Source organism: Helianthus annuus, chromosome 17 (genome assembly GCF_002127325.2).
Source record: "Helianthus annuus cultivar XRQ/B chromosome 17, HanXRQr2.0-SUNRISE, whole genome shotgun sequence".
In the NCBI taxonomy this organism is placed as follows: Eukaryota; Viridiplantae; Streptophyta; class Magnoliopsida; order Asterales; family Asteraceae; genus Helianthus; species Helianthus annuus.
Genome location: NC_035449.2, coordinates 171,121,410 through 171,147,848, shown reverse-complemented (window position 1 = coordinate 171,147,848; position 26,439 = coordinate 171,121,410). Strand labels below are relative to the sequence as shown.

The following is a 26,439-nucleotide window of genomic DNA, read 5'->3' as shown; positions in this document are numbered from 1 at the left end:
GAGTTCCAAGTCGGAGATAAGGTACTCTTGAAAGTTTCTCCTTGGAAAGGAGTAGTACGATTTGGTAAGAAAGGAAAACTGAGTCCAAGGTACATAGGACCATTTCCAGTAATCCAACGAATAGGACCAGTAGCTTATCGTTTACAACTACCAGAAGAACTAGCTGGAGTACATGATGTGTTTCATGTATCCAATCTCAAGAAATGTCTATCGGACGAATCCCTGGTAGTACCTCTTCAAGATATCAAGATAAATGAAAAGTTGAAATTTGTGGAGAAACCACTGCAAATAGAAGACAAGAAAGTTAAGTTTCTCAAACACAAGCGACTAGTGCTGGTCAAGTGGGATTCAAAGAGAGGACCGGAGTACACTTGGGAGCTGGAATCAGAAATGAAGCGGAAGTATCCTTACTGATGCGTGTTAGTGTGTATATAATTTTAGATATATTTTTAAGCCCTTTTTACACTTTTAGCCAAGTTTTAAATTTATAAAACACGATATTTACTAACACTAAACACACATATGGGCAAGTGCACCCATCGTGGACGTAGTATAGTGTTGGTAAGATACCGAGGTCGTCCAAGGACACAAGAGCTTTTAATACCGGTTTATCCTCAACGTCTAATCAAATCAAAAGGTTAGAAAAATGTTTTAAACTAAGAAAAATAAAAAACTAACTAAATGCTGAAAAATAAAATAAAATAAAAACAGATAGACAAGATGAATCACTTGGATCCGACACGTGTATTAGTATAACCTTTGATTATTTTCGCACTTTTGCACTTGTTTAAGAGATTATCTTAGTTATTGTAGTAGGCCCCTTTTTCGGAGGTGACGTTACCCTCAACCCAGTAGTTTGAGTCAGCAAGGATACAATCCTAAAGGGTTGGATTATTGAAAGATAATGAATTAAGTTATTAATGCAAATTATGGTAGGCCCCGCTTTTGGCGGTGACGTTACCCTCGGCTAAGTAGTCTGAGTCAGCAGGGATACAGTCCTAAATAGCCGGGTTATAGTATTAATAGTAGTTAGCTTATGAGGGGGTCAAAGAGTTTGGATCCCCGCCATCCAATACCTATGGGCATTGAAGGAGATCCTACTAAATTTGACCCAGGTCCCAAGCAGGACCTCTAAACGCTGAACAAGGGCAAGACCTTTACCAAACCGTTCCCTTAACCCCCGACCAGGTAGCCAACATACCTCCATATAGACCGTGGAGATATGAATGGTGAAAATCTTTTATTTTATATAGACAGTAAAATAATGCCAAGACACCACGGACAAACGATAAGGAAAGATCACCTTCAACATAAGTAACTAGTTATTAAAGTCATTAATACAAAACCAAATAAAAAGTGCAAAAGATTAAAAATAAAAAGTATTATACTAAACACTTGTCTTCACCAAGTGATGTAAGAGACTTAGGCAAACATGGCCTTGATTGTCAAGAACTCTTACGATCAATCTTGGATCCCGAGACGACTCACACACTCTATGATGGACAATGGATGATGGTGGTGGATGATGGTGTTATGGTGGTGGTGGGTGGTGGATGAAGTGTGAGAGAGGTGGTGTGCCAAGGGATGAGAGAGAATGAAGCCAAGCTCCTCTATTTATAGGCTGAACAGAACGCTGGGCACGGCCCCGTGTTCGCTGAACACGGCCCCGTGCCCGTCTGACATTCTCTCTCTTCATTAATTGTAATTGCGAATTACAATTAATGCGCCTGCTGTACTTTCAACACGCCCCCGTGTCCGCTGGGCACGGCCCCGTGGTGAGCAATGGAAGCTTCTACTGATTTGTCTTTTCTGCTGCTTCCTGGACACGCCCCCGTGTTCACTGGACACGGGGCGTGTTCAGGCTCTGTTTCTCTTCTCTTTGTCTTGGGAGGTGCCGTTGAGGGTCCGGGCAGTTCACTTTTGTTCCTTTTCTTGTATTTATGGTAGATTTAGTAGTCTTTTTGCTTCTTTTGTGATTTTGAGCTCATTTCATCCTGAAAATACAAAAGGAAGACAAAAACACTCTTTTTCCAACATTAGTACTTAAAAAGGGTTAGTTTTATGCCTTAATTGATGTGTTTTATATGTTGCATTTTACACACATCAAATACCCCCACACTTGAACTTTTGCTTGTCCTCAAGCAAAACTCTTTTAATGTGGCTTACACTCCCAAATGGAATAGGTAGAAGAGAAGTTTTTTTTTTTTTTTTTTTTTTTTTTTTTTTTTTTTTAACTTGTCCTAGAGTGTCGGGAATCCAAGGTTTGTATAGGTTCTATTTTTATTTTATTTACAATCTTATTCGTCATGGTTTATTTTGAACTTTTCATAAGATAAACTATTTAATTTGGCATAGCATGCCTTATTAAAATTCCATTTATATACAAGTTCACATACCTCACGGGAGATCACTCAATCACTCGGCCGAAGGTGTATATTTAAGTGAATCGCTCGAGAGCGGCACGGATTTACATTTTCCATATGCTTGCCAAGCGATCAATCCTCCTCCTTTTTAACTTTTACCTTTGTAAATATCAAGAGGTCTTTTGGGGTGAAGGCTTGGGTTTAAAGGTGGGTGGTTGGTTAGTGGTTAGTAAAAAGGGCGAAAATCGTAACAAGTGTCGGTTTTTGTAAAATACCTTATTTTTGGTGACATTTATTTTTGAAGTATTTCTCCAAACAAGCTTTTTGTAGCTTATGTTTGTTTTTGACTTCATTTTTTTTTTTTTTTTTTTTTTTTTGATCACGTAAAGGTATGTTTATGAAAAACCGAGTTTGTTACTAAAATAAAAGTGAAAAAATGAAAAAGGTTTTTGGTGGGTAGAAAATTGTTTTGGGGGTAATGAAATGAAAGGTTTAGGCTCAAAGGGGTTTTCTAGGGGGATTTTGGGTAGGTAAAAAAAATAAAAAATAATGGTTTTGAAAGAAAAATAGTTAGTCCTAATGCCTCCATCATTTACTTACTTGGGTTTAAGTTGGTAAGGACCGGGAATGTATCGTCGTGGCAAGTTCTAGATTTGTAAAGACCGAGCGGCTATTCACACAAGAAACGAAAAATGAGCATTTAATCTAAATATGTGTATTTTTATGCTCAATATAGGCTCAAAACTCACTTTTTGTGGGAATGGGTTTTTAATGTGACCAAGCATATATAATCGAATTTTAGCTAGACTTGTTATACCGTTTCATAATTTTCTTATGTTAGTTCTTTTTATCACGACGCTATCGGTTGTAAGTTTGTAAAAATATAACCCTTTTATAACTTGTTATTCCCAACTTAAACTAAGACAAGTAAATAAATAAAAAAAATGAAAAAGTTTTTGAAAAAATTTGGGGTGTTTAGCGGTTCCAATAGAGTTTTGTGTAAGGCTTGTTTTAGGATTTTGCAAAATTTCCAAGGTTTTAGCATCCCCCCCACACTTAAATTACACATTGTCCTCAATGTGTCCAAAAATAGAGTTTTTGGTTGATTAGAATATGTAAAAGTGTGTTTAAAAACAAAGATTTGTGTTACTGGCACTCTGGACACGGCCCCGTGTTCATTGAACACGGCCCCGTGGAGAACTGCCAGTAACGAAAAACTTACAGAGGGTGAACACGGGGGCGTGTTGGGTGAACACGGCCACGTGTCCGACAAAAATCTGCAGGTCAGTAGCCAAACAGCAGAACTGGGAGATGGACACGGGGGCGTGTTAGGTGAACACGTCCCCGTGGTGACAGTCTGTTAGCCAAAAAAAAATATGGTTTTCTCCCGGTTTCTTCCTCCTAGGGCTGTGAGTGCTAATGTTTAGCATTCTAGCCCTTGCATCGCACCTGTTCAAGCATTCAATACCATCCAACCAAGCACCAAACATCCTAATCTTACCATAGTTAAACATTATCCAACACAAAGTAAAAACAAAGTAAAAATAAAAGGAAAAGAGTTAAGGAAAGTAAATTGTCTTGACAAATGGCACGCAGGCCATGATTTGTTCGATAGGAAGGGTAATCAAACCTGTGGGCTCATAACCGGCTAGCCCTTTGCTCCTCCCGGCCTCCTAGTCCATATCTTCATCACTGTCTTCACCTCCGCCTCCCTGCCTCGCCATGTACTCCCGGATGCTACCGATGTCATCTTGTATGTCGTTGACGCTTCGTTCGATAGCTCCCACCCGGAGATGTGTGTTGTTGGCAAGGTTGTAGGTGTTCCGAGTGCACATGAGGTTTTCCTGCAAAAGATCATGCAAACTTTGGAAATTAGGAAAACCGCCTCCTTGAGAGGAGGATTGACCCGGATCGCCTTGGGGAGGGTATTGGAAATGTGGAGGTGGTGCATGAAGAACTAGAGCCTCTTGCGGGTTCCATGCGTAGCCTTGCGTCCTCTGGAAGCTCACCGTCCCGTCCTCCGCTTCATAGAGCAAATTCATGGCCCGGCAGATATGGTAATCCACCCGTCCCGACCATGGGCTCCTTTCGAAGGACTTCGGGATGTTCGCGAAGTGCTTGAAAAGACGGTACACCCATCCCCCGAAGAAGATTGGTGTAGGAGCAGTGGCAAGGCGGTTTAAGTGCATGTTCCGCAGTAGGAGGTAAGGAACATCGAGAGGCTTCCGGTTATGGATGCAGTGGAGGACAACCAAATCTCTAACCCCAACAACGCCACTACTGTCATGGCGTTGGTTCAACGAGTACGTGAGGAGCCTGTGGATGTAACGGTATAACGGGTCTCTCAGTTTGGTACTCTTTGTGCTGCTGGAGTTATAGATCCCTTCACCGATTTGTGCCCATGCTGCTTGACGTTCACTTGCGTCCAGGTCTCGCAATCCCCCGGTATTCTCCTCGTTTCCCGCTTCTTCGTCATTGTACAGCCCAATGATTGATCCGAACTGCGCCATGGAGGTTCTATAGGTCGTACCCCCACATCGAAACTCGACCGCCTCGTGATCAAACGGGTCGCGTCTCGAGTTGAAGATGAACGTGCTATAGAACTCCAGTGTGCACTGATGGACCGACCGGAGTCGGGCAGTCAATGCAACATGCAGTGGACCAGTCACTATGTTGTTGAAGCGGTCCAGTTGGTTTACCATTGTCAGCAGATCGGTGCATGCCCGCCTGGGATACTCTTCGGGCCTTGTTTGTAGGACCTCATAGCGAGCCCTTGCGTCGAGTTCGCTGGCATTGAACCGTGTGAATTTGGACATCTGAAAAGAATACAACAAATGTTAGTGCGAAACATGGAAATTCGGGTTGAAAACTGCAAACAGTGGCTGGACACGGCCCCGTGTTCAGCGAACACGGCCCCGTGTTCAGGCGTCTGTAACACCTAATTTTCATTTTTTCGTCCCGGTTTCGAAAACCTGAAAATTTTTAGCCTAATAGCAGCGGTTTCCCCCGAAAATGAAACCCTAAGTGTCATTTTTCCAAAATCAAACCATTTACCCCTTCGATTTTTGAGTTTTTCGGTTCAAGAACAAGGGTTTGTGTTTTTAGTTGGAAATCGGACAAATCTATCAACAATACATGGCTATTTACTTCCTATTACTCTACTCTAAACTACTACTAACAATTTTCATCAAAAATTTTGAGTTTGATCCGGATGAACATGAAGAACCCTAGATTTCCCCCAATTTTTTGATGTTTTAACTACATGCAAGTAACTAATCTAACTACTAAGAAGGATAGAATCATACCTTGATGTTGTTAGGCTTGGTGGTAACGTTCGAAATCGGCAGAAAATCGCTCTAAACCAGAGAGTTTTCGGCGAAACGGGGCGTGTGGAATGGTGTAAATGATAGAACAAATGGGTTTTATCCCGACAGTCGCCTCGACACGGCCCCGTGTTCAGCGAACACGGCCCCGTGCCGGGTGAATTTTAAATTTTTTTTTTTTTTTTTTTTTTTTTTTTTAACGTGCTTGTGTGCATGCCCCTTATCTCCGAATAATGGTTAGATGATTTTACCAGTTTCGAATGTATACTTACCTGTAACATGTCGGGTATGAGTTTATTCGTCGACCGTTTGAAGTGCGATTTCCTCTTCCTCATCCTCAATGGATCCTCTGTAGAGTTTCAGCCGTTGGCCATTGACTTTGAATGGTGTCCCATTTCGAGTTTTGATTTCTACTGCACCGTGTGGAAAAACACGGGTGACTGAAAAAGGTCCCGACCACCTAGATTTTAACTTACCAGGAAACAATCGAAGTCGCGAATTGAATAATAGAACTTGGTCTCCAACCCGAAATTCATTGGTTTTAATATATTTATCATGCAAATTTTTCATTCTTTCCTTATAAATTTCTGAGTTAGAATATGCATAATTCCTAAGTTCTTCTAATTCATTTATTTGACAAAATCGATTCTTACCGGCAACGTCTAAATCTAAGTTTACGTTTTTTATTGCCCAGTAGGCTTTGTGAGCGATTTCTACTGGCAAGTGACAACTTTTTCCATAGACTAGTTTATATGGGGTTGTGCCTATAGTGGTTTTATAAGCGGTTCGAAAAGCCCATAAAGCGTCGTCTAGTTTGTCAGCCCATTCTTTTTTATTTATCCCTACGGTTTTCTCAAGTATTCGTTTTAAACCTCGATTAGTCACTTCGGCTTGCCCATTTGTTTGAGGATGATATGCTGTTGAGACCCGGTGATAGACCCCATATCTTGTTAAGATTTTTTCGAGTTGATGATTACAAAAATGGGTACCTCTATCACTTATTAATGCCTTTGGTGTTCCGAAACGAGAGAACAATTTTTTTAGGAATTTTACTACTACTCTTCCATCATTTGTTGGAAGAGCTTCGGCCTCTGCCCATTTAGACAAGTAATCGACCGCCACAAGTATATATTTGTTTCCTTTCGACGGTGGGAAAGGTCCCATGAAATCGAGTCCCCACACATCAAAGATTTCACAAACGAGAATGCCATTTTGAGGCATTTCGTTTTTGGAAGAAATATTACCTGATCTTTGGCAGGCATCACATATCTTTACAAGGTTTTGTGCATCCTTGTATATGGTTGGCCAGTAAAATCCAGAATCAAATACCTTTCTCGCGGTACTTGAGGCACCATGATGTCCTCCGTATGGACCTTCATGACAATGACGGAGTATTCTTCGTGCTTCATTACCATGGACACACCTTCGGATGAGTTGATCAGCACACATTTTGAAAAGATATGGGTCTTCCCAAAAGTAATGCTTTACATCAGCAAAGAATTTCTTTCTTTGGTGATGTGGCCATCCTTTGGTGACTATACCGCTGGCTAAGAAATTAGCGTAGTCGGCATACCATGGTTCTTGTCTGCTTTCCATCATTTCCAGGGACTCCGTGGGAAATTTTTCGTTGATTTGCTCGTCCCTGGTTGTCTCCAAAGCTGGGTCTTCTAAGCGTGAGAGGTGATCTGCAGCAGTGTTTTCTGCTCCTCTTTTGTCCTTGATTTCGATGTCGAATTCCTGGAGGAGTAGAATCCACCTTATCAAACGGGGTTTTGCGTCTTGCTTCTTGAAGAGGTACCTAAAGGCTGCATGGTCTGTATAAACTATTGTTTTAGAAAGAACAAGATAAGAACGAAATTTATCAAAAGCAAATACCACCGCTAGTAACTCTTTTTCCGTAGTTGTATAATTTTCTTGTGCATCATTTAGAGTTTTACTAGCATAATAGATTGGGTGGAAATGTTTTTCTTTCCTTTGTCCCAAGACTGCTCCAACAGCAAAGTCGCTTGCATCGCACATGATTTCGAAAGGAAATTTCCAATCTGGCGCTATCATGATAGGTGCATTGACTAGCATTTCCTTGAGGGTCAGAAATGCTTGATTGCATTCCTTGTCAAAGATGAAGGGTGCATCTTTTTCAAGCAATTTTGTTAGAGGTCTTGAAATTTTCGAAAAGTCTTTGATAAACCTTCTATAGAATCCGGCATGCCCTAGGAAACTTCTGATTGCTCGTACGGAGGATGGAGGAGGTAATCGAGATATAGTCTCGATTTTTGCTCGATCAACTTCCATTCCTTCGCTTGAGATTTTATGTCCGAGTACTATTCCCTCTGTTACCATGAAATGGCATTTTTCCCAGTTAAGGGCGAGGTTAGTTTCCTCACATCGGGATAGCATTCGTTCAAGATTATCGAGGCATTGATCATATGAGTCTCCAAAGATGGAAAAGTCATCCATGAAGACTTCCATGGTTTTTTCAATCATATCATGGAAAATGGCGACCATACAACGTTGGAATGTTGCAGGCGCATTACATAGACCGAATGGCATGCGTCGATATGCAAAAGTTCCGTAGGGGCATGTGAAAGTTGTTTTCTCTTGGTCTTCTGGTGCTATCGGTATTTGAAAGTAACCTGAAAAACCATCTAAGAAACAATAAAATTTATGACCGGATAATCTTTCTAACATCTGATCAATGAAGGGCAAAGGAAAGTGGTCTTTCCTTGTTGCTTCATTTAATCTCCTATAGTCTATACAGACTCTCCATCCTGTGACGGTTCTTGTGGGTATTAATTCGTTTTTCTCGTTAGTTATTACCGTCATACCTCCTTTCTTTGGGACTACTTGGACGGGACTTACCCACGGGCTATCGGAGATAGGGTAGATTAGTCCAGCGTCGAGCAGTTTGATGACTTCATTTTTAACCACTTCTTGAACATTGGGGTTCACTCTTCGTTGTGGTTGAATCACCGTTTTGTAGTCATCGTTCATTAAAATTTTGTGCGTGCACATGGAAGGACTTATTCCCTTAATATCTACAAGCTTCCAAGCGATCGCATTTTTGTGTTTTTTAAGTAGATTAACTAATTTTTCTTTTTCTAAGCTAGTTAATTTAGACGAAATAATTACAGGTAAACTACCATCTTTGCCTAGAAAAGCATATTCCAAACCTTTAGGGAGTTCTTTGAGCTCGATGGGTGGGTCTTTAGGAGACACCTTATTTTGTGGCTCATCTAGATCAAGAACTTTAAAAGTTTGTTCTATGGCTACCTCTTCGTCGACAAAGTGGTCTTCCTCGTGGTTTGTATCAGGTGGTTCAGCTTCATCTTCAATTAGGGGGTCATTGTTGCCAAAAGGATATTTCATTGAGCGCTCAAGATCTATGCTCCTTTTGAATGCCCCTAATTGAAGAGTTAGATTGTTGAATTTCCGGTTTTTCAAAGCTTTGTGAGTTTGTACAAAAGGTTTTCCCAAGACTAGGGGGGCATCATCTAAGATGACGAAGTCGGTTGGGATTACCATTTGATTTGTTTGAACCAAAATATCTTCGACTACACCGATTGATTTCATTACTTTTCGGTCGGATAGAAAAATGGGTATTTGAAGCGGAGTAAAATCACTAATACTTAACTTTTCAAAAATGTAGTTGGGCATTATGTTAACACAAAGATCTTTATCAATAGTGACATTACTAATAAACGAATTTTGAAAGAAACATGGAACCGGTGTAATGTTAATTTCAAAAGGATCTTCTTTTATTAGCGAGGTTTGATCATTAGTTAACTTAACACTTACCATTTCTTTGATTTTAGCACTAGTGTTTAACTCTTTTAAAAACTTAGCATGAGGGGTTATTAAACAATGGTTTTCGAAAGTAGGTGACAAGAGAATAATTTCCTCTAAATTAGACTCTTCTTGAATTTTAACATTGTCGGACTCACCATTTTCGTTGTTTAACTCATGTGTCTGTTTTTCACTTTCTTGTTCTTCCATTTTTACACTTTCAACTATCTCTACGTTATTATTACTTTTTAACTCTTCTCTTGCGCGGGATTCCTCTTCCCTTGCGCGAGATTCTTTTATGCAACGTTCGATAGTTTTAATGTGTTCTAATATCCTATTGGTCACTTCGGTGAGATTGAAAGAATTTGGATCCTCTAAGCTTGAATCCGGTTGTTCGATCCTTGGTTCCTCATAGTACTCATATGAAGTAGATGGTTCACACCATTGTTCTTCATTGTAAGTATATGATGGATAAGGGTCGAAACTTTGTTCTTCATAGTACTCATATGAGGTGGGTTGTTCACGCCATGGTTCCTCATAATAAGAGTATGAAGGTGGTGGCTCATATGTTGAATCTTCAAAGTATGAGTATGAAGGCTCATAACTTGGTTCATCAAAATACGAGTATGAGGGAGGAGGTTCGTACCTTTGGTCTTCATAGGATGTGTATGAAGTTGATGGCTCGTACCTGGGCTCCTCATAATGGTTGTATGAATTGGATGGTTGATATGAAGTATTATATTGAACCGAGTGTGCATTACGACAATTAGTGCAATAATTACCTCTATAATCATCCTCATCATAGGTGTAGTTGTAATCTCTTGAGTATTGATCCATAGGAACCACTCAACAGACCACAACTGAGTCTCGGGACCAGAAATCAAAAATAAGACGGAAACAGAAGCTGAGACGGAAACCAATAGCCAAGGCACCTTATCGATTAGCACCCACTGAAATGCTAGAATTGAAAAAGCAGTTAGATGAATTACTAAGCAAAGGATTTATACAACCTAGTTTATCCCCTTGGGGAGCACCAGTGTTGTTTGTGAAAAAGAAAGATGGATCAATGAGGATGTGTATCGATTATAGGGAACTAAATAAGGTTACAATTAAGAATCGATACCCATTACCTAGGATCGACGATCTTTTTGATCAACTCCAGGGAGCTAGGTACTTCTCTAAGATAGACCTACGCTCTGGATATCATCAATTGAAAGTCCAAGAAAAAGACATACCTAAAACTGCTTTTAGAACTAGGTATGGTCATTATGAGTTTACAGTCATGCCCTTCGGATTAACGAATGCACCCGCAGCATTCATGGACATGATGAATCAGATCTGTAAACCATACTTGGATAAATTTGTAATCGTTTTCATCGACGATATACTTATTTATTCAAAAAGTTAGGAAGAACATTGTGAGCACTTGCATGCACTCTTAACTTTGTTAAGAAAAGAAAAGCTCTATGCCAAATTCTCAAAATGTGAATTTTGGTTACAAGAAGTACAATTTTTAGGTCATGTGGTGAATCATGAAGGCATTCACGTAGATCCTGCAAAAATTAAGGCAATTACCAAATGGAAGGTCCCACAAACGGCTATGGAAATTAGAAGTTTTCTAGGCCTAGCTGGATACTATAGACGATTTATTAAGGATTTTTCTAAAATAGTTGTACCGTTGACTAAGCTAACTTGTAAAGTAGTTAAGTTTGAATGGGGACCTAGACAAGAAGAAGCTTTTAAAATATTAAAACAAAGGTTGACAAATGCTCCAATTTTAGCTTTGCCAGAAGGAACTGAAGATTTTGAAGTATATTGTGATGCTTCAAAAGTAGGATTCGGATGTTTGTTGATGCAACGCAAGAAGGTAATTGCGTATGCCTCCCGGCAATTGAAGAAGCACGAGGAGAATTATACGACTCATGATTTAGAGTTAGGAGCCATAATTTTTGCCCTTAAGATTTGGAGACATTATCTGTATGGAAGTAAATTTACTGTTTATACAGATCATAAAAGTCTAAGGTACATATTTGGGCAAAAAGAATTAAACATGAGGCAAAGAAGATGGATGGAAATCCTAAGTGATTACGACTGTGATATTCAAAATCACGAAGGAAAGGCGAACGTAGTTGCAGATGCCTTAAGTCGTAAGTATCATGAGAAGCAACGATGAGTTCGTATGCTTAGATTAAATCTACAAGTAGATTTAATGGAACAATTGAAGAAAGTTCAGAAAACAGCAATCAAGGATGATGCTGAAGGAATGAAAGGTTATATAAAGGAACTAGAGCAAGGAAATGATGGAATTTGGAGATTCCACAAGAAACGAATTTGGGTACCTAAGCAGGGAGAATTAAGAAATAAGATTTTAGAAGAAGCTCATAAATCTCGATATACCATACATCCAGGTAATAATAAGATGTACCAAGATTTAAAGAATAATTTTTGGTGGATAGGAATGAAAAAGGATATAGCTGAATACGTATCTAAATGTCTTACTTGTTCACAAGTTAAGGCTGAACACCAGAAACCTTCAAGACTACTACAACAGTTAGAAATGCCTGTATGGAAATGGGAACTCATAACAATGGATTTTGTTACTAAGTTACCCAAAACCAGAAAAGGTAATGATGCGATTTGGGTAATTGTGGATCGATTAACCAAATCAGCTCATTTTCTACCGATAAAAGAAGCCTTTAGCATGGAAAGGCTAGCCAAGTTGTACGTAGATGAAGTAATATCCTTACATGGAGTCCCACTCTCCATTGTATCAGATAGAGATAGTCGTTTCACTTCCCATTTCTGGACTAGTTTCCAGGAAGCTATGGGAACCCGACTAAATTTAAGTACTGCATATCATCCTCAAACAGACGGACAAAGTGAAAGGACGATACAAACCCTGGAAGACATGCTCCGAGCATGTGTAATTGATTTTGGTGGTAATTGGGATAGCCACTTACCCTTAATTGAATTCTCCTATAATAATAGTTATCATTCAAGTATCGAAGCTGCCCCATTCGAAGCACTGTATGGACGCAAGTGTAGAACTCCAGTTTGTTGGGCAGAAATAGGAGAAAGTCAATTATCAGGTCCTGAAATTGTGCAAGAAACCACTGACAAGATAACTCAAATCAAAGAAAGATTAAAAACGGCTCGAGATCGCCAGAAAAGCTACGCAGACAATCGCCGTAAGCCGCTCGAGTTCCAAGTCGGAGATAAGGTACTCTTGAAAGTTTCTCCTTGGAAAGGAGTAGTACGATTTGGTAAGAAAGGAAAACTGAGTCCAAGGTACATAGGACCATTTCCAGTAATCCAACGAATAGGACCAGTAGCTTATCGTTTACAACTACCAGAAGAACTAGCTGGAGTACATGATGTGTTTCATGTATCCAATCTCAAGAAATGTCTATCGGACGAATCCCTGGTAGTACCTCTTCAAGATATCAAGATAAATGAAAAGTTGAAATTTGTGGAGAAACCACTGCAAATAGAAGACAAGAAAGTTAAGTTTCTCAAACACAAGCGACTAGTGCTGGTCAAGTGGGATTCAAAGAGAGGACCGGAGTACACTTGGGAGCTGGAATCAGAAATGAAGCGGAAGTATCCTTACTGATGCGTGTTAGTGTGTATATAATTTTAGATATATTTTTAAGCCCTTTTTACACTTTTAGCCAAGTTTTAAATTTATAAAACACGATATTTACTAACACTAAACACACATATGGGCAAGTGCACCCATCGTGGACGTAGTATAGTGTTGGTAAGATACCGAGGTCGTCCAAGGACACAAGAGCTTTTAATACCGGTTTATCCTCAACGTCTAATCAAATCAAAAGGTTAGAAAAATGTTTTAAACTAAGAAAAATAAAAAACTAACTAAATGCTGAAAAATAAAATAAAATAAAAACAGATAGACAAGATGAATCACTTGGATCCGACACGTGTATTAGTATAACCTTTGATTATTTTCGCACTTTTGCACTTGTTTAAGAGATTATCTTAGTTATTGTAGTAGGCCCCTTTTTCGGAGGTGACGTTACCCTCAACCCAGTAGTTTGAGTCAGCAAGGATACAATCCTAAAGGGTTGGATTATTGAAAGATAATGAATTAAGTTATTAATGCAAATTATGGTAGGCCCCGCTTTTGGCGGTGACGTTACCCTCGGCTAAGTAGTCTGAGTCAGCAGGGATACAGTCCTAAATAGCCGGGTTATAGTATTAATAGTAGTTAGCTTATGAGGGGGTCAAAGAGTTTGGATCCCCGCCATCCAATACCTATGGGCATTGAAGGAGATCCTACTAAATTTGACCCAGGTCCCAAGCAGGACCTCTAAACGCTGAACAAGGGCAAGACCTTTACCAAACCGTTCCCTTAACCCCCGACCAGGTAGCCAACATACCTCCATATAGACCGTGGAGATATGAATGGTGAAAATCTTTTATTTTATATAGACAGTAAAATAATGCCAAGACACCACGGACAAACGATAAGGAAAGATCACCTTCAACATAAGTAACTAGTTATTAAAGTCATTAATACAAAACCAAATAAAAAGTGCAAAAGATTAAAAATAAAAAGTATTATACTAAACACTTGTCTTCACCAAGTGATGTAAGAGACTTAGGCAAACATGGCCTTGATTGTCAAGAACTCTTACGATCAATCTTGGATCCCGAGACGACTCACACACTCTATGATGGACAATGGATGATGGTGGTGGATGATGGTGTTATGGTGGTGGTGGGTGGTGGATGAAGTGTGAGAGAGGTGGTGTGCCAAGGGATGAGAGAGAATGAAGCCAAGCTCCTCTATTTATAGGCTGAACAGAACGCTGGGCACGGCCCCGTGTTCGCTGAACACGGCCCCGTGCCCGTCTGACATTCTCTCTCTTCATTAATTGTAATTGCGAATTACAATTAATGCGCCTGCTGTACTTTCAACACGCCCCCGTGTCCGCTGGGCACGGCCCCGTGGTGAGCAATGGAAGCTTCTACTGATTTGTCTTTTCTGCTGCTTCCTGGACACGCCCCCGTGTTCACTGGACACGGGGCGTGTTCAGGCTCTGTTTCTCTTCTCTTTGTCTTGGGAGGTGCCGTTGAGGGTCCGGGCAGTTCACTTTTGTTCCTTTTCTTGTATTTATGGTAGATTTAGTAGTCTTTTTGCTTCTTTTGTGATTTTGAGCTCATTTCATCCTGAAAATACAAAAGGAAGACAAAAACACTCTTTTTCCAACATTAGTACTTAAAAAGGGTTAGTTTTATGCCTTAATTGATGTGTTTTATATGTTGCATTTTACACACATCACTTACCTATTCCAATAAATCTCGAGGACGAGATTTTAAATAAGGTGGGGAGAATGTAAGGACTCTCAAAATTTCCTAAAAATACCCGTATTTATAAACCCGGACCCCTGAAATCCTAAACCATATTAAAAATCAAGAAAAACAAAATTCTGGGTCTCAGACGGGCCGCGTAAAAGATAAGCCTTGTCTTACGCGGGCCGCGTCAACTTAAGGTTGACCGGATAAGGATGCCGGGGCCACGTGTTAACCAGCTGGGGACCTACTTGTGACCAATCAAGCCTACGCCTAGACTAGGCGGCCAGGCGGGCCGCGTAAAAGTAAGCCGAAGGCTTACGCGGGCCGCGTAAAGTCCCAATTTCAGCTATAAATAGCCTGTTGCATGCACAGTCCACTGGTGTCGAAACTTTTTTGTAAAAACGAATTCTCACTACTGTAAACTCGAAAATTCAATTAGTATAGCGAGGCGCTGCAATACCGGGTATAAACTCGATCGCTATTACGATTCACCGTCCGATCGATTGAAACTATCCAACGAATGTTTAAGTGCTGCTCAAATTGGGTTTATACTTTGTCATTTGTCGTGATTCCAACAGGATGTTTGAGTACTGCTCGAACTCGGGCTATACTCTGTCATTCGTTGTGAATCCGCTGGATGTTTAAGTATCGCACTTTGTCAATCGTTGTGAGTGTTTAATCTCGTGAATTGTCGTAAACGGCTGTATTAGTTACTAACCCAGTTTGTGTGCATTGTTATTTAAATTAGGATAAACAAGGCTAATCAGTAGGCTTATACACTGCTCGTTAAATCTGCAATGTGAGTCATTCTCTTTTTATCAACTGTTTTACAAAACTCCAAATTATTTTCAAAGTTATAATTAAAGGGATTAAGTCTTTGTAATCACAAAGTTACAGCCGGTATGTGGGGTTTTGTATAGATTACTTATTTCCCGTCACCATTGGAGAACGAGTTAGCTAATGGGTGATCTGACCATAGTCACAGACACCATTTGGACAACGAGATAGCCAATGGGTAGTCGAGTGACAAATACCATTTGGACAACGAGATAGCCAATTGTAATCGCTCTTAATACTGTAGATTATAACAAATGTATCGTTTTCATTAAACTGAATGATTCACTCAGTATTTCCCTGCTGACAAAACCTTTTTCAAACATGTTTCAGGTAATCTGTTGTGATCCAAGAAAAGTGCCGTGAAGCACTACAAGCTTAGAAAAGTGGCTCAATGTAAATAAATAAAGAAACATGTTTTGTAAAATAAATATTTCCCAGTGAAATCACCTTATTGTAAATTACAAGGTTTTATCCCTAAATTATGTAAACGGGCAGTTTTAATATTAAAAGATCCTGTATTAAAAGACTTCCGTTGTCGCTTAAATATATTACCACGGGATTTCCTGTCCCGCGGCTCTGGACCGGGTCAAACCGGGGCCGAGGGCTGATGTGGGTGTAGTGTAATATAATTTAGATGTATATTTAAGCCCTTTTTACACTTTTAGCCAAGTTTTAAATTTATAAAACACGATATTTACTAACACTAAACACACATATGGGCAAGTGCACCCATCGTGGACGTAGTATAGTGTTGGTAAGATACCGAGGTCGTCCAAGGACACAAAAGCTTTTAGTACCGGTTTATCCTCAACGTCTAATCAAATCAAAAAGTTAGAAAAGATTTTTAAACTAAGAAAATAAAAACTAACTAAATGCTGAAAAATAAAATAAAAATAAAAACATATAGACAAGATGAATCACTTGGATCCGACTCGTGTATTAGTATAACCTTTGATTATTTTCGCACTTTTGCACTTGTTTAAGAGATTATCTTAGTTATTGTAGTAGGCCCCTCTTTTGAAGGCGACGTTACCCTCAACCCAGTAGTTTGAGTCAGCAAGGATACAATCCTAAAGGGTCGGATTATTGGAAGATAATGAATTAAGTTATTAATGCAAATTATGGTAGGCCCCGCTTTAGGCGGTGACGTTACCCTCGACTAAGTAGTCTGAGTCAGCAGGGATACAGTCCTAAATAGCCGGGTTATAGTATTAATAGTAGTTAACTTATGAGGGGGTCAAGGAGTTTGGATCCCCGCCATCCAATACCTATGGGCATTGAAGGAGATTCTACTAAATTTGACCCAGGTCCCTTGTAGGACCTCTAAACGCTGAACAAGGGCAAGACCCTTACCAAACCGTTCCCTTAACCCCCGACCAGGTAGCCAACATACCTCCATATAGACCGTGGAGATATGAATGGTGAAAATCTTTTATTTTATATAGACAGTAAAATAATTCCAAGACACCACGGACAAACGATAAGGAAAGATCACCTTCAACATAAGCAACTAGTTATTAAAGTCATTAATACAAAACCAAATAAAAAGTGCAAAGATTAAAAATAAAAAGTATTATACTAAACACTTGTCTTCACCAAGTGATGTAAGAGACTTAGGCAAACATGGCCTTGATTGTCAAGAACTCTTACGATCAATCTTGGATCCCGAGACGACTCACACACTCTATGATGGACAATGGATGATGGTGGTGGATGATGGTGTTGTGATGGTGGTGGGTGGTGGATGAAGTGTGAGAGAGGTGGTGTGCCAAGGGATGAGTTGAAATGAAACCAAGCACTCCTATTTATAGGCTGAACAGAAGGCTGGGCACGGCCCCGTGTCCGCTGGACACGCCCCCGTGCCCGTCTGACACTCTCTCTCTTCATGAATTGTAATTCGCAATTACAATTAATGCGCCTGCTGTACTTTCGCCACGCCCCCGTATTCACTGGACACGGCCCCGTGGTGGGCAATAGAAGCTTCTATAGGTTTGTCTTTTCTGCTGCTTCTTGGGCACGGCCCCGTGCTGGCTGAGCACGGGGCGTGTTCAGTCTTCTGCCTTCTCTATTTTGCTTGGGAAGATGCCGTTGAGGGGTCGGGCAATCCACTTTTGTTCCTTTTCTTATATTTATGTTAGATTTAGCTGTCTTTTTGCTTCTTTTGTGAATTTGAGCTCATTTAATCCTGAAAATACAAAAGGAAGACAAAAACACTCTTTTTCCAACATTAGTACTTAAAAAGGGTTAGTTTCATGCCTCATTTGATGTAATTTATATGTTGCATTTTACACACATCAAATACCCCCACACTTGAAATTTTGCTTGTCCTCAAGCAAAACTCTTTAATATGTGGCTTACACTCCCAAATGGAATGGGTAGAAGAGAAGGTTTTTGGCTTGTCATAGAGTGTCGGGAATCCAAGATTTTTTTGGGTTTTATTTTTATTTATTTACAATCCTATTCGTTGTGATTTATTGAGAACGTTTCATAGGATAAATTACTTATTTGGGCATAACATGCCTTTTTAAAATTCCATTTATATACAAGTTCACATACCTCACGGGAGAAATCACTCACACTCGGCCGAAGGTGTATTTTTAGTGAATCACTCGAGAGCGGCATGGAACTTATTTCTACCATAAGCTTGCCAAGCAATCAATCCTCCTCCTTTTTAACTTGTTACCTTTGTAAATATCAAGAGGACTTTTTGGGTATAGGCTTGGGCTCAAGGTGGGTGAATGGGTTAGTAGAAAAGGGCGAAAAGCGTAAAAAGCGTCGGTTTTCATAAAACACTTTGTTTTAGTGACTTTTTATTTTGAAGTATTTTTTCAAACAAGCTTTTTATTTTAAGAGCTTTGTTTGTTTATTTCTAACTTCATCATATTTTTTTTTGAAACATGAAAAACCGAGCTTGTTACTAAAATAAAGGGTGAAAATAAAAAGGGTTTTTGGTGGGTAAAAAGGTTTTAGGGTAAAGAAATGAAAGGTTTAGGCTCAAAGGGTTTAACTAGGGGGATTTTGGGTAGGTAAAAAAAATGAAAAATAATGGTGTAGAGAAAAAAAAATGGTTAGTCCTAATGCCTCCATCATTTACTTACTTAGGTTTAAGTTGGTAAGGACCGGGAATGAATCGTCGTGGCAAGTTCTAGAGTCGTAAGAACCAAGCCGCTATTCACACAAGAAACGAAAAATGAGCATTTAGTCTAAAGATGTAAATTTGTATGCTCAATAAAGGCTCAAAACTCACTTTTTGTGGGAATGGGTTTTTATGTGATCAAGTATATATAATCAAATTTTAACTAAGCTTGTCATGCCGTTTCATAATTTTCTTATGTTGGTTCTTGTTATCACGACGCTCTCAGTTGTAAATTTGTAAAAATATAACCTTATTAATCTTAGGATTCCTAACTTAAACTTTAGACAAGTAAAAAAAAATGAAAATTTTTTTGAAACAAAAAATTTGGGGTGTTTAGCGGTTCCAATAGAGTTTTGTGTAAGGCTTGTTATTAGGACTTGCAAAATTTCAAGATTTTAGCATCCCCCCCCCCCCACACTTAAATTACACATTGTCCTCAATGTGTCCCAAAAATAAATTTTTAGGTTGATTAGATGTATAATTTGGTGTTTAAAAGCAAAGATTTATGTTACTGGCAGTCTGGACACGGCCCCATGGGGACCGGACACGGCCCCGTGTTCAGGTGCCAGTAATGAAAATTAAAGAAAAGAAACAGAAGCCTGGACACGGGGGCGTGTCTGGTGAACACGACCCGTGTCCAGTTACCTGAACTGGGCATTTTTCTGCAGGGGGTTCAGCACGGGGCCGTGTTGGTTGGACACGGCCCGTGTTGAACCTTCTGTAATGGAGAAATTGATGTCGGTTGCCTTGTTTTTGTGCATGGGGTCATTTTTCTCGTTCCCCTTTTCATCCCTTACCACCACGAGTGTGTTTTATTCCTGCAAATTAAAACTAAAAGATTAAACTAAACTAAGGATAGTTCCGCGGAATGCCTCCGTGGTGCGCCACGTTTATAAGGGTCCTTGGCTAGACCCAATGTGAGGTTATATATTTTCCGAGTGGGATGTTTGGCATCCCATGTTGCACCGTCGGAGAGCAGCATCCAAACTCGAATCAATAACCTTCATGTAGTTGACCGGATCATCGTCCTCTATTCTCTTCCCAAGCCCGAATTTTACTTCATCATCCCCATACCTTAGGGTGAGCGTTCCGTCATTCATGTCTACCACTGCTTGTGTGGTGGCAAGAAATGGTCTCCCTAGTATGAGAGGGACCTCGGTATCTTCCTCCATATCGAGTATGACAAAATCGGCCGGATAGACGAATTTGTTTACTTTTACTAGGACATTTTCGATGACACCTTGCGGGAATTTGACGGATCGATCAGCAAGTTGTATGCTCATTTTTGTAGGACTCGTTGTTCCTAGGCCGAGTCTTTTAAATATTAATGAGGGCATGAGGTTAATGCTAGCCCCAAGGTCGGCTAGTGCATTACGAACGGGGGAGTCCCCGATTAAGCAGGGAATCGTGAAGCTTCCAGGATCGATTTTCTTTTGGGGAAGTTTGTTGAGTACGAGGGCAGAGCATTCTTCGCCTAAGTTAACTAATTGCAAAGTTTCAATTTTCTTTTTATGAGTAAGGAAGTCCCTCATGAACTTAGAGTATTTGGGCATTTGGGTTAGGACATCAATAAAAGGAATATTGACATGCAATTGTTTTAATAGACTTTCGAATTTTGCGAATTGCTCATTGGTCTTTTGACGAATTAACCTACCGGGGTATGGAACTCGCGGAGCCTTGGTAGGCTCTGATGATGGAAGGGAGTTCTTCTCCTGCAGAGGCGGGGGTACAGTCTCTTCTGTCGGCGGTGGCGCTTCCGCAGGCCCCACGGTGCGGTTTCGTAACGTGATGAGATGAACTTGCGCTTTTGGGTTTGTTTCGGTATTGCTTGGTAATGCACCTTGTGGTCTCTCGGAAAAATTTTGAGCTAGTTGATTTAATTGTTTTTCTATGTTCTGAATACTAGCTTGTTGATTTCTAAAATTTGATTCTAATTGTAGAAACCTTTCCGAGTTTTTCTTTTCAGTGTCGGAGATGAGGCGAGATACAGTATCTTCAAGCCTTTCTCGTCCACCTTGTTGTTGAGTGAAATTTTGTGACTCATTTCTTGGTTGTTGAAAGTTTGTTCGTTGGGTTTGTTGGTTACTACTATTGCCGGGCTCTCTCCAACCAAGGTTTGGGTGGTTTCGCCATCCTTGGTTGTAAGTGCCCGTTGGAGGACCCGACGGCCTAGGTCTATTATCAATGTAGCTTACCGACTCTTGTTGATCGTCTGTTTCTTTCATACAACTCCAATTTTCATGTGGCCCACCACACCCTTCACAAGCCATAACCAAGACTGTTTTTGTCATTTCTATTTTTTTTATTTTTGAAGAAAGGGCCTCGATTTGGGCTTGTAAAGAAGTGCTTTCATCAACCTTATGGGCGCCCGGGGCAATAGATTTATTGCCTCGGGGGGTGTGCCACTGAAAATTGGTTTGAGCAATTTCCTCAATTTGATTATATATTTCATGCGGGCGGCGATTACCTAAAAGTCCCCCGGAGCTAGAGTCAAGTGTCTGCCTTGTGTGTGGCAACAACCCATTATAGAAAGTGGATACTTGTTGCCATATCGCAAGGCCATGATGTGGACACTTTCGCAATAGTTCCTTGAACCTTTCCCAAGTTTCATATAAGGATTCCCCGTCCTCTTGTGAATATGTATTAATTTCAGTCATTAATTTAGCCATTTTAGCGGGAGGGAAATACTTATATAGAAATTTTTGGGCTAGTTCATCCCAGGTGTTTACCGATCCAGCTGGGAGGGCGTTGAGCCAAGCTTTTGCTCGGTCCTTTAGTGAAAAAGGAAACATTCGAAGGCGGATGGCGTCATTTGATGCTCCATTGATCCGAAAGGTATCACATATTTCTAAGAAATTAGTAATATGTAGATGGGAATCCTCATACGCAAGCCCATGGAAGGTTGCGGAGTTTTGGAGCATTTGTATCAAATGCGGCCGAAGTTCGAAGTTATTGGCTTCAACATTCGGTGCATTGATAGCGGCGCCTAGGTTACCTACGGTGGGTCGTAGATAATCCATGAGGGTACGTTGGTCCGCCATTGGAGGTGGATTCCCCGAAACTTTCTCTTGGTTTTTAGCTTTTAGTCTTTTTCTGAGAAAGCGTTCGGGTTCTTCTAGAGGTTCTTTTATGTCCTTATTAGAACTGGAGCTCATACACTATGTAGAATGGCGTCTGGTTCCAAGTCCTGCAATAAAAACAGAAAAGAATACTGGTCAGAAGGTTCACCACGGCCCCGTGCTCAGTGAACACGGCCCGTGGTCGGAGTTACAGTGTTTGTTTTCCAGATCTCAGTTACTGGAGAGTTGGACACGGCCCCGTGTTGCACCTACACGGCCCCGTGGTCAGCCTTCTGTAACTTGGAAAACTAAAAACTGCCAGTGACTATGCTGGGTACGGTCCGTGTCCGACCAGGCACGGCCCGTGCTGAGCTCTGCAGAAGCTGAAAAACTAAGAAAATCCTAAAAAAATTAAAAAGAAAAATAAAAATGTGATTAGGCCGTTGATTCCTAACTTTCTTAAAATCCTTGTGTCCCCGGCAACGACGCCAAAAACTTGATGTGGGTGTAGTGTAATATAATTTAGATGTATATTTAAGCCCTTTTTACACTTTTAGCCAAGTTTTAAATTTATAAAACACGATATTTACTAACACTAAACACACATATGGGCAAGTGCACCCATCGTGGACGTAGTATAGTGTTGGTAAGATACCGAGGTCGTCCAAGGACACAAGAGCTTTTAGTACCGGTTTATCCTCAACGTCTAATCAAATCAAAAAGTTAGAAAAGATTTTTAAACTAAGAAAATAAAAACTAACTAAATGCTGAAAAATAAAATAAAAATAAAAACAGATAGACAAGATGAATCACTTGGATCCGACTCGTGTATTAGTATAACCTTTGATTATTTTCGCACTTTTGCACTTGTTTAAGAGATTATCTTAGTTATTGTAGTAGGCCCCTCTTTTGAAGGCGACGTTACCCTCAACCCAGTAGTTTGAGTGTAACACCTCGAATTTTTGTGTCCAATGATGTGTTAACACGTGTCATTTGATTACACGTGGCGTCCATAATAAATAAAGGACTAATTTTGACAAACCTTGAAAGTATGTAAATTCGAGGGTTATAAATGTCAACAAGGGTAAATATACTGTATAGTATCCCTAAATAATGCTTAAACCTTCAAACGAATAAATTATAGATCGTACAAAAATAAAACGCGAAAGAAAGTGAGAGATTACAAACTACAGGGGTTAACTGTGTCAACATGTTTAATAATACCTCTGAGTGACCCTTTAACGTTCCAAAGACTTTGTAACGGTATTATACCCTCACTAAAATAATATATATGAATTTCGCGAAGTTTCGATATGAAACGAGAAAGTTACGATCGAATTCGTAGAAGAAGGGTTAAAAGCGTAAACAGTGAAAGTTAAGGCTTTCCAATATAATTAATAAATAACCGGGGACTTAATAATGCGGGTATTTAACCCGAGGCCCCTATCGGTAAATAACCGAGGGCCAAACCGCAAAGTTACCCCTTCAAAACCGAAAGGTCAGGCGAATCATTACGAAAGATTTCGTTATTAATGGCCAGATTCTGTAATAATTACAAAAAGATTTAAAAATCCTGAAAATATAACCTTAGGCGACCCGCGTGAAGTTTCAACATAAGTTGAGGCGGGCCGCGAGCCTCCTCTATTTCGCGTCTGATTTTTGAACTTTAGGCGACCCGCGTTAAAATGCATGGGAACTCCCATGCGGGCCGCGTAAAGTGCCCAGATGCAGAAACTTTGCAACTACTTGGCTTTTGGAGCTTGTGAACGATCATGCACATAATTATGGGGCATGGGCACCCTATGCTCAACCCATAACACTTAGGGGACACCTACCATCACCTCTGGTCTGATAGTAGTGCTTGCAATGATCAATATGGCTTGGCATTTGGCTATAAATAGCCATGTTGTAGTTACAACATTCACACAACTCAAACAACTTCCATCTGATCATTCTAAGTGCTCCCAAGTGTTCTTCCCTGCTCCATATTCAAGTCTTAACTTCTGTAAGTTGCCTTGATCATTCATACTTCAGTTCATGCTTAGTATTTAGCTAAAAACCAAACCGTCGTAAGTACGGTTTGACTTTAAAATAACTCAGTGATGATTCAGTCTTATGACGAATCAAAAATGGTTATGAGTTGGTAATTATGTGGGTAATAAACCTCTAAAATGGTTCCCCCTGATCACCACTCTAACTATGTCAATTATCGAGTCAAACGTGCGGTTAAAAAGTCAACAGAAAGCTATTTTAGCGATTTAAGCATAATCTGCAATGTATATGTTATGGAACCTGTTTTGACAATCATAAAACATGATAATAAGTATATAAACATGTTTGCGCTCGTTTGAATCGATCATTTACTATATAGAACCGGTTCGGAGCCGAAAGTCGCAAAAGTTTGACTTTTGCTTTGACTTCAGTTCTGACCCGTTTTAGTGAGGTATAAATATACCTTAGGACTCTCTTAGGACCAGGTCACATGTTGGTATAAGCCTCTGTGGTCGGTTCATGAGTTATCCGAGTCTTTTACATATTTCCGTCATTCGCCTAAAAGTTGACCGTAACGACCTTTTAAAATTTAAACGAGCATTTCGGACACGTGAACGGACCAAAACCTTGCTTGTTAAATTATAAGCATGTCCTTAAAGTTTCACATCAATCCGAGGTCTAGAATGAGAGTTATGCTAAAAGGCGCACTTTTAAGAAAGTTTTGTAATTAACGGCGCAATTAGCATAACGCTCATCTAACCCAAGTTTTCGGCACCAAAACTTTTACCCACTGTGGTAAAATAATATTTTGGGAATTTTAAAGATTTTTAATAATTTTTACCTTGCTCATAACCTGCGGTTATGGCTACGGTTCGGTTTATACCAAATATGCCCTTTTTGGCCAAAACGGGAGTTCTACAAGGTCTTTTGACCCGATTCCAATTGCCACTGGTTTTAAATAATAAATAAAGTATTTTAAGCTTTGTAAGCTGTTCGGGAAACTCAGATTTCCTGTAGAACTCGAAAATCCCTTTTAAAGTCTTTAAAATGACCGAAAAGCCCCTACGGGGCATAATATAAACTTAAACTCGTTACGGGCATTACGGAAGGTATCCTACTGATACCAGAATACTTTTAAGGCATATTGACTTGGGAAATAAGCGTACGACTCTTATGGTTAACCGTTTCGCCTATTTGCGCACACGGTACGGCCCACGGAACTAGTTTTCGTGCAATAGCCGATATGAGTCAAATTATATTATTTGAACCCCAAAATCCAGAGTATGAACTATAAACCCATATAAAACAAGTCACTGAACTTGTTGGGTCCAAATCATACTCCATTCTCGGTTTTCGCCTTTTCGTGGGAATTAACCATATCTATATATCGGAATCAACCGGTTTAAGCTACGGCTAATACAAGGACCGTTAGGATTCTAAGAGGTTAATTAAAACCTTCGTTCCAGATTAGGAGCCCCAGTAAAAGCTATCGGTGACTTGATCTTAATTAAGGATTAATACTTGCAAAGGTAAATACTTTTGACTTATTTCCCCTATATGGGCTTGGGTTACGGTATATTAATACCGCTTGATTGAGCATTATATTCATCCATCGCTTAGGTGGATAACTAAATAATATGATTGGCTCATTTAAACAGTTTTGTTGCTTATAAGCCTTTGGGGGGTTTAATGACCGTTGTCCCGGATATCCTTGGCATCATTTTACGAAATGGCCACGACCATCGACATCCCGGTGTAGGCGTACACCCGGTATAAAGTGTCGACATTAAAACTAAAAGACGTAGCCGTTGGTTTCTGTACTACGGTTTTACGCAAACGTGGTGTGTCTATAAATCTTTAACCCGGCACGACCCGGGCTACTGAACGCATAAAAGAACATGTAAAACGTTCACAAGATTTCATTATAAATTTTCCCAAGTTATAAAAGAGTTTGTGCCTTGTGCATTCAAATCAATTTTGATAAACATTTTTAAATGTGTCAGTTGAATGTATTTACCAGTGTAAACTGACGTATTTTCCCCAAAAAGATTAAGTGCAGGTACCTAAACGTAATTGGCTGGTATTAGCTCCCTAGCGTCGGGATAAGCCTCGCAAGCTTGATTGCAGTATCTAATGGAACAATACTTTACCTTTATTTACGATCCACTGTGGATATTCAACTTCTGTAATACATTGTTATTATGATCAGAGGTTGAAATTTATATATTTATCTTATGCTTCCGCTGTGCATTATATAATTGTGTGGTTTGACTATATTGTTGCCAACATCGTCACGGTAATCCCCCACCGGGCCCACCGGTGAGACACGTGGAAATCGGGGTGTGACAGGTTGGTATCAGAGCCTACATTGAGTGAATTAAACACTATCCTAATGTGTTTAATCTCAGTGACACAATTGCACATACTTGAGTCTAGACAATAACTTAGGACAAATTCGGATTTTTACTCCTTTTTGTCTTTATTTTTCGATTTGATTTTTAATAAGTTTTGGAGCAGGAAAATGCCACCTGTTATATTCCGAGGAAGAGGAAGGGGACGAAGAGGCCGAGGAGAAATCGTGACACATCACGATCAAGAAGCTGGACCATCTGGTACAAGACATCCTT

General features: G+C 40.0%; 1 protein-coding gene and 1 non-coding gene across 2 annotated transcripts in view; both read left to right on the top strand.

Moving 5' to 3' along the window:
- LOC110925222 (calphotin-like) overlaps positions 1–26,439 on the top strand; it is a 66,968-nt gene that overhangs the window by 22,534 nt on the left and 17,995 nt on the right. The window lies entirely within an intron of this gene.
- On the top strand, positions 21,318–21,424 carry LOC118489405. The gene has a single exon (XR_004887424.1). It is a non-coding gene; the product is annotated as a small nucleolar RNA R71 (small nucleolar RNA).